Source organism: Chlamydotis macqueenii, chromosome 18 (genome assembly GCF_036417535.1).
Source record: "Chlamydotis macqueenii isolate bChlMac1 chromosome 18, bChlMac1.mat, whole genome shotgun sequence".
NCBI lineage: Eukaryota > Metazoa > Chordata > Aves > Otidiformes > Otididae > Chlamydotis > Chlamydotis macqueenii.
In genome coordinates this window covers 1,822,043-1,838,843 of record NC_141573.1, presented here as the reverse complement: position 1 = coordinate 1,838,843, position 16,801 = coordinate 1,822,043, and the positions used below count along the sequence as shown (strand labels likewise).

Below are 16,801 nucleotides of genomic sequence, written 5' to 3'. Positions count from 1 at the left end.
ACCCCCTCGCACGCTTCTCCTCCCGCCCGAGCCCTCCAACACTTCACCTCCACGTCCCGCGGAGGACCACAGCATCCCTAGTCCAGAGGCGGCGGGCAGATCGCCTGCTGCTCCAGGGCCTGGCTCTCCATCCCCGCTCACCCTCCGCTTGGGGCATCTTCTGAGTCATCAGAGCAGAGCATCTCCTCAGTGGGGACTTCTGCCCCAGGAGCTGTCAGCCCTGTGGCCCGAGGTGCCCACCTTGGGGCAACGCATCAAGGCCGCGGGAGGTGGCAATGGCCGGAGCATCCATCGGGGCTCCCCTCAGCCGCTGACCATGGTAGTGGTGGCCACTGCAGCCACCTGCCCCGAGCCCGTCCCTACCAGCTCACCATCCCCAAGGACAGCCAGCCCCACCACGCCCCAGTGCTGCCAGCTGGGTTTAGCGTGGACCGGCAGACTGGCTGCTGCAAGCAGATCAATTTTTCTTTAGAAATAAGACGCTTTCCACACATAGAGCAAACCGCACCTGCAGCAAGACCTAACTACCCGCAAGGACAGGTCACCTCACTCAGTCCCGGGCTGTTGCACCATCGCCCCTTCGTTACAGAGGGGCTGACGCTTCCCAGATCCCCTCGCACTGACCCGGAGCATCACTCGCACCCTCATCCCTGTGCTTGCCCCACAGAGGTTTTTTCCTACTAACCAAGACGCTGCACATAGAAACAGATTGGAGGCTGCAGACCCGGTTGCTAAATTCATCTCAACTAAGGCAGACTTCCTCCACAAGCATGCAAGTTCTCACACTGCAGGCAGGCAGGAGACGTTGGTTTGGCTGGTGGGGTCTGTGAAAACCGTTTTCCTGGAGAAAGCAGGAATTCCAGCACAAAATGACGCAGCACAACTCAAAACCTGAAGGGAAACCAAGACGGTTGTGAATTTGGGACACTAAAAACACAGAGGCAGGAATTAAATGGTAGTAAATGCTGTTCTTGGCTCCAAATCCAACTCTGCTCATGACTTCGGCTTTACCGACTAAGAGCTCTCTGCCTCAGTTCTTCCCATGCGGAAGGAGGAGGTGGCCCTGTAAGCAGTCACTTCCCACAAGCACAAGTCCTTAACATCACGGTTTTCACAAGCAGCGACAAACACGGTGGGACTGTCCTCCCTCTGCGCCTGGCTTGTCCGGAGCCATGACCAGCTGGGGTACCTGGGGATCTCCACCAAGGTGGGGTTGGGGGTCAGGTTGTGTTCCTGCTCCCTTGGGGTCTCCAGGTGGAGAAGGACAAGCCGGCCAGCCCACAGCCCATGCCTGCCCGTGAACCATCAACCCAGAGCCAAGCCCATTCCCTCCACCCCAACCAAGCAACCCTTCCTTGGAGAGGTCCTGTCATCTCCATGCAGAGATGCTCGCATCGCACCGAGCCAAAGCAACAGCTCCTTTATCCCCCACTCCAGTTTTGGATTTGGGAAAACACAGGGGGATGGGAGACGGAAAAGGGTCAAGAATTTGCTTTGCTCCCCTGCCCCAAGGTTGGATCTTCAAAACCACAGGGAAAGGCCGGCGGGCAGCGGGAGGCTGGCAGCCAGCAGGTGCAATGAATAAATATCCCGGCAGAAATCAATATGGAGAGAGGGGGAAGGGAAGGAATATAGATATCGGGCATCCCGCCCCCCGCCTCCAGCCCCCCGGCAGGACACGCACGCAGACACACACACACTAATCCGGTGGATTTGGCCGTCATATGACATGCCCTGTCCGTCCGAGGGAGGGGATTTCAGGCACGCCTCTCCTTTCACGCCAGAAAAGGATTTTCATCTCTCGAGAGCACAATGAGGGGGGAAGGAAGGAGGAAAAAAAAAAAAAAAAAAAAAATAGAGAAAAAAAAAGCCAATCAAGCCAGGATCAGCTGTGGGCTGGGCTGCTGCAGGTCTGCGTGTCCCAGAGGGGGGTGCGGGGAGACATATTGGGCCGTGTGGGAAACCCACAGTCTCAGCTTCTCACACATTGTTCTCCAGCCCCGCTCCCCCCAGCCCCCAGCCAAAGCCGTTAATGCCACAAAAGATACTTCGCCCATTGTGCCGGGGACAGCTGAGAGGATAGAGTTAGCCTTCCACAGCTTTCCTGCCTCCCTCTCCCGCTGGAGAGGGGAAGAGGGGACAGAGCAATCAAAATGGAGAGTTTGATGCACGCCATACAAAGGAATTAAATCCACTTAGGCCCCCTTTCTCGCTAATCTCGGACTGTGGGGGGTTAAATATGGTTACATTTTCATTAGGTACTAATAGCAAAAGGGCAGCTAATGGTAGCACAGACCGCCGCATTGTCATGCAGATGGCTCCCAAAAGGGCTACCCAGCACCGCGATGGCATGCTCAGAGCGGGAAATGGTGTCACTCGGCATTGTCGGCGCTGAATTCCGTCAATGGGAAAAGTCATGTTTCCTCTGCTGAAAGGAAACAAGTTAAAGCACCCGGCGCGGGGCGGAGGTGCCAGGGACCCTCTTGCAAAACACGACCGCCACGGTGTGGAGCGATGCTGGGGGCAACTGGTTTTAGGTGGTCACTCACCGCACCATGAACTCGGTGGTCGTAAGCCATTAGAGCTGAAATATCACTGCCCCGTCACCCTTCATTTGGGACTCGGGGTGCGTGGGGCGGGTCCTCGCTGTGGGGCCACGGCGAGCTGCACCACCCACCCGCCACGCACTCGCAGTGAGTTTGGTCAAGGCAACAGGAGACCAAAAAGCGGTTTTCACCCTTTATCTGTTTAAGCACTTTGTTTGCTGCTAACTCGGCCTCACCACGGCTTTCTCTGCGCCCAACTTCCACTGAGCTGGAAACTGCAGATTGAAAAGGGCCCGGGGTGGGGGGAAGCGCCCTGCGAGTCCGAATCTCTGCCCGCATGACCCGGCTGCCCACGCAGCCGCTCGAGCTGCCTGTGATCACCGCCGCGATGTCAGTTCCCCCTTTTCATCCTCTCCCACGCCATCCCCAGCAGCTCGCCTGGCAGATAGAGCCATTCTTCTCCCTTCACCCCCCTCCCGTCACAAGTCGCGTCAAAGGACAGGGCTCAGATCGGCCCCCGCGCAGGCAGGGTGCTTGGCCATGGTGCACGCAGTGCTGGGGGTGTATCTCCAGGACAAGCAGCTTTCCCAGCAAAGGGCAGGCTCTACAGTCAGTGCAACGGGTGTCACCCCTTTGAGAGCCCCATGAAAGCGCCAGCACCCATAGGGTCACAGATTTCCAAACTTTCACCTTGCTAGACAGCCAGCCCCTACCATCCCTCATAGCATCAGGCGCTTGGCGATGGTGTCCAGGATGAAGATGAGTCATTTCAGCCACCAGCAGCTCCCAGTAGATCCTGGACCACTCAGGACAGTACTGCCTTGGAAGTGCCCACCAGAAACAGGAGAAAATCACTCATTTGGGTCCCTCAGCTAAATGTCTACACTAACACAGAGAAGTCAGGACCCACGCTGCCCTTGTACAGGATCCCATCTTATTTAACGCTGGCTCACTAATGCAATATGGACAAAAGTACCTGTCAGGGTGTATCTCATAAGGTGAGAGCACCCTCTGATACCTTTTTTTTTTTCTCAGGGCTTTAGAAGAGAGACCCACAACCCATACAAGTCAGTGAAGCTATGTCCCTTCCCCCAAACCAACTGGCACAAAGGTAAAAATCCATCACTCAGGAACACGCAGCAGCTGCAGTGAAAGCCAAGTTAAACAAGAACAAGGTCAGCATCGAGATGGTGCAGCCAGTAACTGCAAAGAGAAGGAAACTGGTAACACAGGCACCTACACCCCGGCCCCTCGCCAGCCAGCACAGCATCCCGGGGGGCTCAGAGGCTGGAGACCTGACTTCTCATCCCAGTTCTCCCACGGAGCAGTGCCGCGGCCATGAGCACATCCCTTCACCTCCCTGTGCCTCCTTCCCCTCCCCATCTGCACAGACCTCGTGCTCCTCGGGGCAGGCACCATCGCTTTCTCTCCGTTTGGAAAACGCATCTTGGGGAAGGGGCTGGAGGACCCGCAGCCTCTCTGCCAGGACTTTGAAACGCCACTCAGAGGAACAACCAGGAAAGGGCACGTTTCAATTACCAGAACTATTTCACTGGCCTACACAGCACTGTCAGAAGCCACTTGCCTGATGTGACTCGCTTTGCCCAGCGCCTGTCCTGTCACAGGCTCATACAGACCAAGGACAGACAAATTATCCATCTGCACAACACTCAAGTGCAGATTTCCTAACATGCTCCAACACCACGTCTATCTCGCCTGACTGCCAGAGACCAAAGCTGAGCCAAATCTCCTGCAAGCGTTGCTGAGTTTTGCAAGCTTTGAGTCCTCGGAGAGTCGCATTTTCATGCTTCTCTGTGTAACCTTGAGAGCCAGAGCTTGGGTTTTTATGAAAGCTGAGATTCTCAATGCTCTGGAGCCAAAGCTTTCAGGGAGAAAGCAGAAAGCGAGAGCAGGGGAACCCATGAAGATTGGCTTTCTGTGATTGGCACATCACACCTAGATTCGCTGATGTCCAGTAGACCTGAGCTGAAATAAGGTTGTACCCTTCCCTTCAGGGAGAGGTCAAATAGGACCTTCTCTTCTACCTTCATCCATATACACACAAGTTGCTGGAATGGGATGTATTTTGTACCAAATTTTCTTGACACTGCCCAGAAAGACTTAAAGGTTCTTGTTGGTGAGACAGACAGAGGGATGGACAGCACGTTTCAACCCTGCCTCCCCAGGAAAGCCCTCTGTGGAATAGCACGTTGTGCAACACCCACGATAACATCTTGACAGCTTGCACCGACATTTTTCTGGTTTTGGGGAGAGCTGTGGTGTTGCAATCCAGGCTGAGGGTTAAGAGCTGGAGTTCTGGAAAGCTCATCTCTACGAGGAGCGTCACAGAGAGGCATCACACGTCCAAGCGGCGCCCAGGCGGCTGGAGGGGCAGGAGCCTTCGCCGAGAGCAAAGCCCTGCAGCTCCGCTGGACCCTCTCCAACAGCTTACGCAGCTGATGATCTGTTCTGGCCCAAAATATTTATTGTTTCCCAGCAAAGTTGTACTAGAAGCACAACAACAAAAATATAATACAACAACACTCAAAGGTTAACACGTGTTATTTTTCACTATTGCGCCTCAGGACTTTCCAGCACGAATGTTAGCCAGGGCAACTCATTTGCTTCCTTCAACCTGATAGACCAAAAAAAAGGGGGGGGGGGGGGGGGCAGAAATCAAATCTCACCAGCAACAGGAACCACTTTCAAGGGGACGCTGCTTTCCGAAACCCAGCCGTGTCCAAAAGTTACAACCGGTCTTGGCAATTACGAGAAGTAAAACATTAAGAAGCATGAGGCAAAGTGCATTTGCATGCTAAAAGCTCCCCTTCAGCGAGGTTGAGAGGCTGTATCCAACAAAGCAGAGAACTTCCCTCTCCAAAAAGACATTAAACCCTGGTGTCATGTTCCCCTCCTGGCTTGCACCCCAAAGAGCGGAGGGTGCAGAGCTGGTGACGGGCATAGTCACAGCACCCTTGCACCAAACATCTTGGATCTGGACCCAGATGGATGCCTAAACTTGCTGGACAAGCCAGGCTGGAAGGGTTAATCCATGCTCAGTCATCCCCATCGAAGCACAGCCCCTGGGGCTCCGAGGGGAGGGAGGCGTTGGGAGGCTTCCTTGAACTGGAGGATTTGCTGGAAAACGGTGTTCCTGCAAACCAGCCTAGTTCCGCAGTCGCTGTTGCGAAAACAGGTTTGAGTTTGATTCAGAGGCCACAGGTGGGCAAGTTACCTGAAGGCCACGAGGAGGAAACTCCTACATCCGCTCCGAAAGTGCAAACCTTCGGTCGGCCAGGGAGGGAGGGGAACAGGAGAGCCTCCTCGGGTAGGGTTTCACCTGCAAACACAGCCTCACGCTCAAAACATGAGCTGAGGAGAGGCTCCGAGCCAAACCCTGGGCTGGGGAATGGGAGGGGGAAACTGAAAACCCCAGATTAGAGCTTTTTGAACCCCTAACAAGGGGCAGCTAGAGAGCAAGGGCTCTCCTTCTTGGTGACTCTGCAGAAATCAGGAGTCCGTCCCACCACCATTTCCCCATCCCAATCTCATCCATCACCACACCATGGGTCCTTGATGCTGTCATCCTGCCCTGCGCTGCCCTGTCTGTGCTCCTCCTCTTCTCCAAACCTCTCCCCCACAAACAGGGTTGCCCATGGGTTTAACTGGGAAGCAATCCAGTCTCAAAGGCACTGTAGGGATGAGGTATCTGGCTGATAAAGCCAGCAAGCCCTTTCTCTTTGTACTTGAGAAAGTAGTCAGGCACAGGACAGTGACCCTGGACATCCAACCTCCTAGTTTCAGGTATTGCAGAGCAGCAGTCAAGACCAAATGCATTAAAATCACCCAACAGCTCATTTTGAGAAGGCATCAAATCTCAGATTTCACAGCAGAAGTGGAGTTAAGTCAATAGTCGTGCTACCAACCTTGGCTCCAGGACACCTCACCAGTAGGGTGAGGCCTCCTTAGGTGTTTCTCTGCCTGCCAAGGCCCAGCCACACACAGTAACACTCTCCAAAATGGGCAACCTCTTAAAATGACACATGCAGAAAACTCTTAGCATAAAGAGATTCCTTCCTCGACTTCAGCTGCCAAATTATTTTCTGTTAGCAAAGCAGTGGATGGGAGCAAGTTGGGAATGAAGAGGGGAGACAACCCTCCAGAGACCAGCTTGGAAGACAGACAACAGAGCTGCAAAGTCTTCTGGTGTTGGAATGGGCAGGAACAACAACGCAATATGTAACACCAAAAACGCACACGTATATATTTTTATCAAGCAAGGGCATTTCTGCAATCAACACAAAAGAAGGGCTTTCCCAGAGGAAAGCTCATTAGAAATCCTCACCAGTCCAGTACCTTTCCCCTCAATAAAATTTAAAGAAAAAAAGCAGGGCATGTTCTTTTGAAGGTTGTTTTCTTTCATCCTTCCTCCACCCCCCGTTGATCTCCTCTTCGGCATTTGCGGCTGGCCTGTTACCTCCGGCTGAGAGAGCAGGCTGCAAGCCAGGAGAACCCGCTCCAGCAGCACTCCTGCCAGGGCCCCCGGACGCATCCCACGGCAGTCCAGCCCTCCTCCCGCTGCCTCCGTCCTGCCTTGCCCCAGCCCTGGTCCATCACCTCGGGGACATCTGGAGCCCCTGCCAGGCGAGAGGCCCTGGGAAATCAAGTCCACCCCAAACACAGCTCAAGTCTACTGCACGGCAATGGGGAGCAGCAGTGCTGGGACAGCTTGCCCCGGGGAAGACTTGGTAGGGATGGAGATTTCTGTCCAGGGAACACAAAGGAGAAGGCTTGGGAGGGTTTAGGTGGCTTTTTTTTTGTTTGCTTGGTTTTTTTGTGAGGTTTTCTTTTTTTTGTTTGTTTGTTTTTGGTTTTTTTTTTTAATTCTTTTTCTAAGGCTGTAGCTGTTGGTCCTCTACAAGGCACATGGTGCTCCATCACAACCTAAACTCTCGCTGACCCCCATGAATGAGAAATGAGGTGGGGTGGATGCTCAGATGGTTACTGTTGAAATCTCTGTCAATGCAGAGGTACAGAGAGTCTTTGCTTGCTCGCTGGGCTGAATTTTCACCCAGTCAGGCTCATCTGACAGCCAATCGCATCGTGGAGCCGCACCCTAGAGCTGGGTACCAACAGGAGGTGTTGGAGATGGATTCACCAGACAGGTGATGGGGTCTACAAAGCCTCTTCCATCCTACCTCCCCATTTAGCCCTGCCAGCAGTTGTGCCTTGACCCAGTTCATTCCCAGCTGTGATGCAGCCATGCCCCAGATCCAGGCGACCACATCCAGCCCTGCCCAGCCCCAGGAATCAGAAGCTGTGGGGGCTGATGAGTGAAATAACGCCTTCTCCTCACAAGGGCTCACCACCTAAAAGTCCCAGCACCAGCCCAGAGAGGGCATCCTTCATTTGTGTCACAGCAACACCAGCAGGACTCAGTCAGGCTGGGGATCCCGAAGTAGGCTCTGTAAAAACACACAGGAGCCATCAGCCTTTCCTACCTTCCCTGCACGAGAGCCGGAGCGGGCAAAGCCAAACTCATCGTGTCCTTCGCGGCTTTTACTGCTTTGAATGATGGGGCAAGGCGGGAAGCAGCTCGGAGCCAGGACAAGAGAGAACGACAATCCCTGCCCCCAGAGCGCTTATAAACCCCAGAGACAAGACGTAACACGAGGAGGAAGCAGGCAGGAGGCCGGAGGGGATGCCATAAAAATGGGATGTTTGAGAATGTCTTTGCTGTGGGCATAAATCACCGCTGATCTCTCCACCGATCTCGGAGGAACAGAGCAAGTCCTCGCCCAAAGCAAACCCACCGCCCCACAGCTTGTACTGGGGCAGCACAGCAAAAGCCATCCCTGGTGTAAACGAGATGGGCAAAAACAGGTGTTTGAGCCCCGGGTACCAGATGGGCGCGGAGCAAAGGGACTCAACCGTGCCTGGCCAGAGGGTGCAGTGGCAGAGCCGGGGATGGGCTCCCAGTCTCCCAAAGCTTTGATGAAGAGACCCTTCCTCTCCTGCACCCACCGCTACCTGTCAAGGAGGGTAAAATCCTCCTTACACCAGTAAGGCTTAAATAAATCCAGCTGCTCCCCTCAAAGCTCATTCCTCACTCTTCATCCCACCTTCCCCACTCCGCAGACAAATCTAGGTTGGCAAAGAATGGATTTTTTTTTTCTCTTCCCTAAGAAGGAAAGAGAGGAAGGGTTCGGGGGACTGGGCATCTTATTTCAAATAAACAAAGAAAATTTATTGCCGGACACATCCCTAAACCCTCGGCCCGGGCCGGCAAGCTGCAGCTGCGATGTAATAAGCACATAAATAAAGTTTACAGCTAAACCGGCCTGACCCAGCATTGCCCCGCGGTGCAGAAGCAGTGTCTTGTCATTAGTATGCAGAACACATCGCCGTGATGTCTGCTCATTTGTTCTCAGCCCACTCAGCTCTATAAATCTCTACAAAAGGGCAAGGCAGGGCTGCGGGGGAGAAGGGGGAGCAAGGCCGGGAGGGCCAGGGGGATGGGAATCGCCTACCGTCCCGCGGCCAGCCGGATGGGCTCGCCGGACCGAGAGCAATAGGGGCTTCACACTAATTCCTTCCTTCCATCCCTCCAAGCGAGGGCCACCAGAGCCCATCTGAGGAACGGGCAGCTGGGAATTGCCTGCACTTGCCTGCCAGAACAGAGGGAAATGGAATATAACCAGAATTTTTGTGTCAGCAGAGGTCCAAGTGCCACCTCGCTGGCTGCTCCCAGCTGCGGCAAAATCAGCGTTGAGATGGACACAAGCATAGCTTGTAAAAACAATTTTAAAAATTCAACAATATTTCCCTTTTTTGCATTGCTTTAAGCCATCGTCCAGCATTTCAGACCCTCCCTCCCTGCCCTTCCACCTGCAGCCAGCATCTGCCCACACCCCACACAGCACAGCCCTCCCCAAAATACACCTAGCACCCCCCCACCAGCAGCACCGGGTTGCAGGGCTGCCCCAGCCCCTGGGCTGCACACGAGGGACGTGGCACAGGCACCAAGAGAACGGGACGGTTTGGGGAAAACGCCTGCCCCAACGGTAGCACCAGGATCAGCACCGACAGCATCTCCCCTCCTCCAGCGCCCTGATCCAACGGCAGATGCCATCTCCCACGGGTTGTGGGAGAAGAGACCAAGCTCTCCGATTCACCGTCCCGCGTTATCCTGCCAGAAAGTAGCTGCATCGCCTCAGTGCTTCGCACTGCACAAAGCTGTTTTCTGTACCGGGAAGTATTAGCTACCCTGCTCTGTCATCAGCCTTGTTGGGATCTCCCCTACATGTTTGAAGAAAGCAAAACATGATTTATTGTCTAACAAAAAAAAAAAACAAAAACAAAAAAAAAAAACAAAAAAACACTGAGGCAAAGCAGCCACACAGCAGATCAAACATCAGCAGAGCACAAAATAAGGTATCGCGGGTGGAAGGCGCCAAGTTGGGGGGAAAAGTGTTGTCTTCAGGGGAATTTGATGGCTCAAGAATTGGAATTTAATTAGGTACAAATTTCAGGGAAATGAGGCAGTGTCCCCACATAAATCTCTGATGGAAATGGCAATTTCCCTTCCACAGCACTTGGCAAAGGCAGCCAAGGACTTCTCAAGAGACAGGAAAGCTTCAGGCTTTGAGCTGGCACAGCTGAGCCCTGCCAAACCACCAGACTCCTCAATTCGCCTCTTTCTGCAAAAAGCGCTCGTTACCGCACCCCGAGAGCGCACAGCACCCGGACCAGAAGCTCCTTACAGGAGGTCTTTGTACGCTTGTCCACCACAGTACAGTCACAATGCTCCACAGGTGACACAACAAACGAACACCAATGCAACGCAGTGCTTGCAGCGGCTTTCAGGGGTTTTCACGCAGAAAAACTTCGGAGCATTACCAAAGTATTTGAGTATTACACCCAAAAAATCCAGAACATCTGGGAGCTCAAGCACTTCCTCATGGGCAACACCTAGGGCAAATTCTGGGGAACTTGGCAAAGCAGCTGAGAAAAAAAACAGACGTAGAACCCATTCCCACTGACAGAGCCCCATCATGCAGCGCCGGGCCGCGAGCAACCTCTCCCAGGGCACGGCCTGGCCAACATCCTGTCAGGGAGAAGAACACTCGGTGTAACACCAAGTCTCCCACTCTCCACGTGGGAACGATCCACCACAGCCCTGACTGAGACACACACCCTGAACGTACAACCAATTATCTACCTGAAAAAAAGCAAAGGGACTTCCCTTCCCAGCTGGCCCCTCAGCCTGGGCTTGGCATCAGGGAAGCTCAGCACGAGGTTGTGAAACAGAAAAGCGGCTTAAGAGACACCAGAGCAGAGTCCAGGCTGGCTCAGTCGCTGATGGGTCCCACCTCAGCTGGCACACCTCCCTGCCAAGTCTGCGCAACTGGGAGATTATCCACAGACTTCCCGGTCAGAAAGGTGAAGTCAGCGACCAGTTGAACTTCTGATTCCCTCAGAGCTCGGCTCCTGCTCATTTCCAGTGCCTCCCAGTGCAAATGCAACCTGTGGGCTGAAGCCACTTTTAAGATGGATAAAGCCTCCTGAGAAAACCACATTGCCAGTGAATGCTTAGCACAGCAGCCCGCTACTTATTCAAAAGGCAAGATTTGAGTTGGAACCATGCACTTGGTCCCATCACACACTTTCTGTCCAGCAGCCACTGCTCGGGACGTGCTGGGCTTTGCAAAGAACTGGCAGAGGAGCTGGTCCAGGCTGCAGCTCCCTCAGCCATCGCCGCCTCCAGCCCTCAGCAGCAGCTCATCCGCATCGTGCGCCCGAGTCTCCTCCCTAGCGCGCGGGGTGTTCACCATTTGGAGGTCTCGGAGCGAAAGTGCCAGGCAAGTTAAGGAGATGGCTCATCTCTGTCCAGTTTTTGTCGGCCAGAGCAAACTCAGATGAGTTATTACAGGCATGGAATAACGCAAACCCAAACCCATGTTCCCTCCTACTTTTCTGCATATGGGTACTTAGAAAAACCTGAACTTTAGAAATCACAATTTTCCTAGTATGCACCAAGAAAATCAAAGCTATGTTCCCTTTTGGATTCCAAATACTTAATTTTTGTTACCTTTTAAACAAATACGTTTGCAGATACACTAAGTTCTCACACTTTGGAATTCTTTCAACATTTGAACAGAGATGAGATGTGGTGCTTCAGCCTGCAAGGCTCTGCAACAGCCTCCAAAACAAGAAGGAAATAAGGCATGTCCTGGGATAGGAGACTGAAGAATACGATTTGAACTGCAACCTCAGAGCTATAGATGATTTGCAAATTTAAGCCCAGGTGTTGTAATCCTGTTACCTGGCTGCCTCGCATGCATAGGGTGCCATTAGGTTTCCTTTCTAAGCAGCTGAATCAGCAAATCCCATTGGTTCCCACAGCCCTCACTGCAGGTCAGCGAGGAAGAGCTGGAATCCAGCACAGCTGCTCAGGATCAGGGTGAAGCCTGAGAACATTTCTGATGTCAGAAGCAACCAGGAGATGCTGGAAGGTTCCACAGAGAGACAAAAAACTGATTAAACTACTAGATATTTTGCGTCCCGTTACACTGGAGGACCTCACTTCATAACCTCACAGAAGGCGTCAAACACATTCTTGTTCAGAAGCGAGATCGTAGTTAAACACGGCAAGACCCACTGAACCTCCGCCGGTGGCAAGGCAGGTGACCTCCCTTACCGTCGGTGGGAAACCAGCACATCCGGCCTCTGATGCGTCTCTGCGATATGCCAGCTTGTCAGGTGATAACTGACACGCAATAAATCTGGTTTTTAACTCAGCTAATTACCAGCATTGCGCCCATGAGTAATACGATAGCATTTAAGGTGTGGCACATTTTCCATTACAGAGCCTCGGTTGCATGAGTTCCACGCAAAGTGTTTTCTGCTGGATGCAGCTCTGACAGGAGTCAGAGCCACGCTCCAGCCAAAGCTTTCTAACCCTAAGCCACCCCTCCAAACTGCGACAGCCTTCAGCAGAGGGGCTCTGTCTGCAGGGTAACACCGAGTCGCCTCGGTATACGCATCGCAGCGATGCTGTAGTTGACCTTGGACTCATTTCATCCCTCCCCAAATCCTTTGTACACCACCATGGCACTTGCATCAACAGTGCTGGCAACACCAGATGGATTGGAGGGTACCATGCCTAAAAAAATAAGGAAGGAAATAATGCAACCCGGCCAAAAGACTTAAGAAAAATGAAGTTCGAGGAACCGCACGCTCAAGCTCCCAGCTGCAGACTGCTCCGAAAGCGTGGGTCAGTTCAATGCAGCAGCAAACTGGAGGTTTTGGTAAAGGGAAAAACAGAGCCCCAACCGGAGGACATTCTCTGGGAGAGAGGACAGAGCAGCTTCTGAGAACACTTCAGATACAACAGCAAACTCAAAACATAACCTCGGTAATCCAGACCTCACACAGCTCGCACAACGTGTTGTGTTTTCAACTGAGCAGAACCACTGAACCAAACCTGTTTCTCATTCGAAGAGGCTGCTTTTCCACAACACCCTTTCGCAGGAGCACGGGGGCTCAGCAGAACCTGCACCAAGGCTCAGTACAGGGAAGTATTTGCTCAACAACAAGCCAGACGAAAAAAGCCCATATGGCCAAAAACTTCCATGAAGGGTTTTGCATGAACACATGGACAGGGCACAAGGAACAGTGGGAAAGCCCCACAGCTACAGTCCTGGAAGCCTACGCTCAGCTCCCTGATCCAACCCAAGGTCAACGGGAAGGAAACGCCAATAGACCAGCCCTGGTCTTACAGGAGGAGCAGCAGCCTGGGACCGCGGGTGTGAACCAGACAGGGTCGGAGCGAAGTCTGAGCTGCTGTCCCACAGGAGCCAGGAAAGCCCAGCCACTCCCACCACACTCCAACCACATATCAAAAATGCCGTTTTCAGCCCAATCTGCAAACATTTTGGAGTTGTTGGGAGCTCCGAGGCCGGAGCATAACACAGTTAGCGTCTCCTCACAGAGCTACAGTGCTTTACTCATCACATTGGAGCCTTTCACCTCCAGGACAACCCAGTGCAGCCACTGCCACCCAGATTTAGCCTGGGCTGCCTGAAACTGTGCTCCTGCTCTCCTGTAGATGAGTCCAATGCATCGTTACCCATGCACCGAGCCCCGTCTCTCCCCTGCTACCCCCTGCTTTTCAGCTGACAGCTTTGAGTCAGAAAAAAAAAAAAAATTAAAAAAAAAGATCCCTGCAGATTCTCATCTTCTTTCTCTAGTCTCCTCAAGCCATTGTTTTGCAGTACAAGTATTTCAGCTCTCACTGTACCAGGGAACAGGATTAAACAGGTCACTGCGGAATCAGATTACAGACTTTTACCTTTTTAACTTTTCTTCTCAGCACGTAGGCTGGCGAACTGACACCCGGCGAGGGAGCAGGCAAGGGACAGGCATGGGTGGAGGTGGCAGCGAAACGTCAGCGATTCGGAGAGATGTGCCAAGTCCTCGGACGTTCTCACGGTTCCGGGACCTAAAACAAAGAACCAGACGGGTTAAAATTAAAGGCTGCAGAAAGTAAGAGTTTTACCCAACCCGTGCAACAAATGGAGTAAAAATATCAAAAAGTGTCCTGCCAGAACTTTGTCCTAAAGGGTGTAATTTTACTCGCAATTCAGAATTGCATTTTCCCCTCTCAGCTCCAGGCCATTGCTGCAGCCAAAAAGCCCTTGGTACACAGCAGCGCGTGGCCTGTTTGTGCAGAGTTCTGGTATTTGGGGAGGTCTGGGACCTTACAGTGGGCCATCGTGGCCAGACCCCAAATCATGACATGAGTCCCATGGTTTCAGTGGTACAAATTTCCTTTTAACATGGGTTCCCTCGACCAGTGAGTACGTCTGTCCCGCCTCAGGCTCTCTTCTAATTTCTCCGCGTCTCAGCATCCTGCAACGCCTGCACCGAGCCCAGCAACTAGGGCTGAACACCACACACAGCAGGACAGTCCCAGGCTTCACTGGGAGACACCGAGAAATGGAGATGAAAAGCCCATTCCAAAGGATAACCACTCTGGTAAAAGCGTGTGTTGAGCTTGTTATGTCTGTTTGTAAATTAGAGCTATTAATGCTCGTTATGATCTTTTGTGATAGCACGAGATAGCTCCTGTTCACTTTCTCTATCGCAAACTGAGAACAATGCTGCCTGTTCCCACACCGCCTGCTCAGGAGCATCATGCAGATTAGTTAACAAATGTCCAAAGCATCTTAAATATGATTATTATTCACAACACCTATTTAAACTGAACCTTTGCACGGTAGTTAGCACTGTTCTACTATATATTGACTCTAAACAGGAACAGTATTCAACTTTCAGTGTAACATTTTTCCCCCCCCATAAGATACGCAAGTTACTGATTTTATTAAAGTAAGCCTCAAAACACAAAGAGCAAAAAGATTAAATGACTTGCCCAAATTTATACAAGATGGCCACGGTAGGGAACAATACAAACTTATTTGCCAAAGAATTAAACCAGTGCCCTAACCAACAAACCATTCTTCCCCTATTAACGCCTCAAATGACAGGGGAAAAGTAATTAATTACCAAATAAGATTATTTAACCAGCTTGGCTTTTTTTCTTGTTCACCAATTACCTTTGCATTTCTTAACCTTGCGACCCACCACCTCAGTATTCCAAGTCACAGGAATCCCCCAGGTGACACAAGACAGCCATCTCTACACCAGCACTGTGCCCCGCCTGAAGCCACCAACGCTGTCACGCACAGGGCACATGGGTCCTTAGGTGGACACAAAAGGCAATTCCCACCCTACACCTATATCCCAGCAGCACAAGTTGCCCATGAGCCCCGCAGAGCAGTTGGTAGCGATGGAGCACCAGGAAGTCTCCAGCCACAAGGCAGGCAAGGATGTGGTGTGAAACAACCACCATGAAACGCCCAAGACTTACGAGTTCAAACCACAAGGACAACTCTAGAACATGACCAAGAACTACCTACAGCAAATCCTGAGAAGCCAAGATGCCAAATTATTTAATTCCATTTCTCTGCTGCAGGGCGTTGCTCATGAGCAACATTACAGCATCCAGGGCGTGCCTCCCTCCCTTCCCAGCATCATGTCCATCTTGCAGGGGCTACAAACTTGAGGGGAAACACTGCTCCCTCACAAATCACAGGCTGCAAAAAAACGAAATCAGGGCAGATTTCCCTCAAATAACATCAACATTTAATGTCAATTTGGGGTCTAATCCCGAGGGGCATGTTGTACGATTTGATTTCTCACAAGTTCTGAAGAAGGTTCCGACACATGATTTCAGCTCTGAGTCATCGCCATTTGACCAACTCAACGAGTCTTTCCCAGTCAGAGGGGTAACGAAGGCAAACTGATGTAAATTGCACACCAGAAAAACAAAGCCACTAAGCTTAATCCCCAGTTGAGGAACCATGAGCTAAAACTCACGTTTCTTTAGTAGCGTTCTCACCGTATGTACAGTATATATACACTGAGTTTGTGATGGTTTCATCACATCCAAATAGGAGAAGCCTTGACTATTAATTCCCAGAGCTATACCGTCATTTCAAGTCATGTGGTTATTTTATGAGTCTTTCCTACACAGCACAGCCTCTGCAAGTCAACCACAGGCTTCCTCCTTCCCACCCCTCAGTGACACCCATGAACAGACAGAAACAAGAGAAACCAGCAGTTTTGAGCAGACACCAGAAGAGTAGACGCCTGTCATCCCAGATGAACTTCTGAAATGGAGGACATCAGCAAACCAATGACTGCAGCCATCTGCCACAAGTCCTGCTGCCAGGGCCACCCCTGGGCCAAGCCAGAGCCCTCCAACAGCCTTTGCCTCATCCAGGGCCCTGCACGGCTCAAGCACTGCTTCAGACGTTTCAGCACATCCCAAAACAGCCCAGAACATCTTTATTAATAAAGTTCCCAAGATAAAGACTAACGCAATCCCTTTCACAGGCTTCTGCAGGGTAATTACAAGTCTATCGCTTCTGAGTTAATTACACACAGCTAAAGACGTTCTTAAGCGTAGATGGAAAAAACCATCATACTGGAAACAAGTCCTTTCTGCCCTTGGCTGGCTGATAGCTAAAATATTTCCAGAGAAAAGGAAAGGTGGGCAGTCTCCCTTTAACTGGTGAGTATGGCGTTGTGCAACAGTTCTACTTTTGGAAAAGGGAGCGGGGAACTGGGATCAAGCACATCTCGCAGGGAAAGTACCACCTGAACCAGGAGACCTTTGAGACTCCACTCTT

The 16,801-nt window shown here is 51.9% G+C and overlaps 1 long non-coding RNA gene across 2 annotated transcripts in view; it reads right to left on the bottom strand.

Annotated features, from left to right (window-relative positions):
- The window catches only part of LOC147598450 (uncharacterized), a 108,323-nt gene extending 94,287 nt beyond the window's left edge, over positions 1 to 14,036 (bottom strand). For both annotated transcript variants that reach the window (XR_015260557.1, XR_015260555.1), the window contains exon 1: positions 13,900 to 14,036. This is a non-coding gene — a long non-coding RNA (uncharacterized LOC147598450). The remainder of the gene's footprint in view (positions 1 to 13,899) is intronic.
- Between the last annotated feature and the right edge of the window lie 2,765 nt (positions 14,037 to 16,801).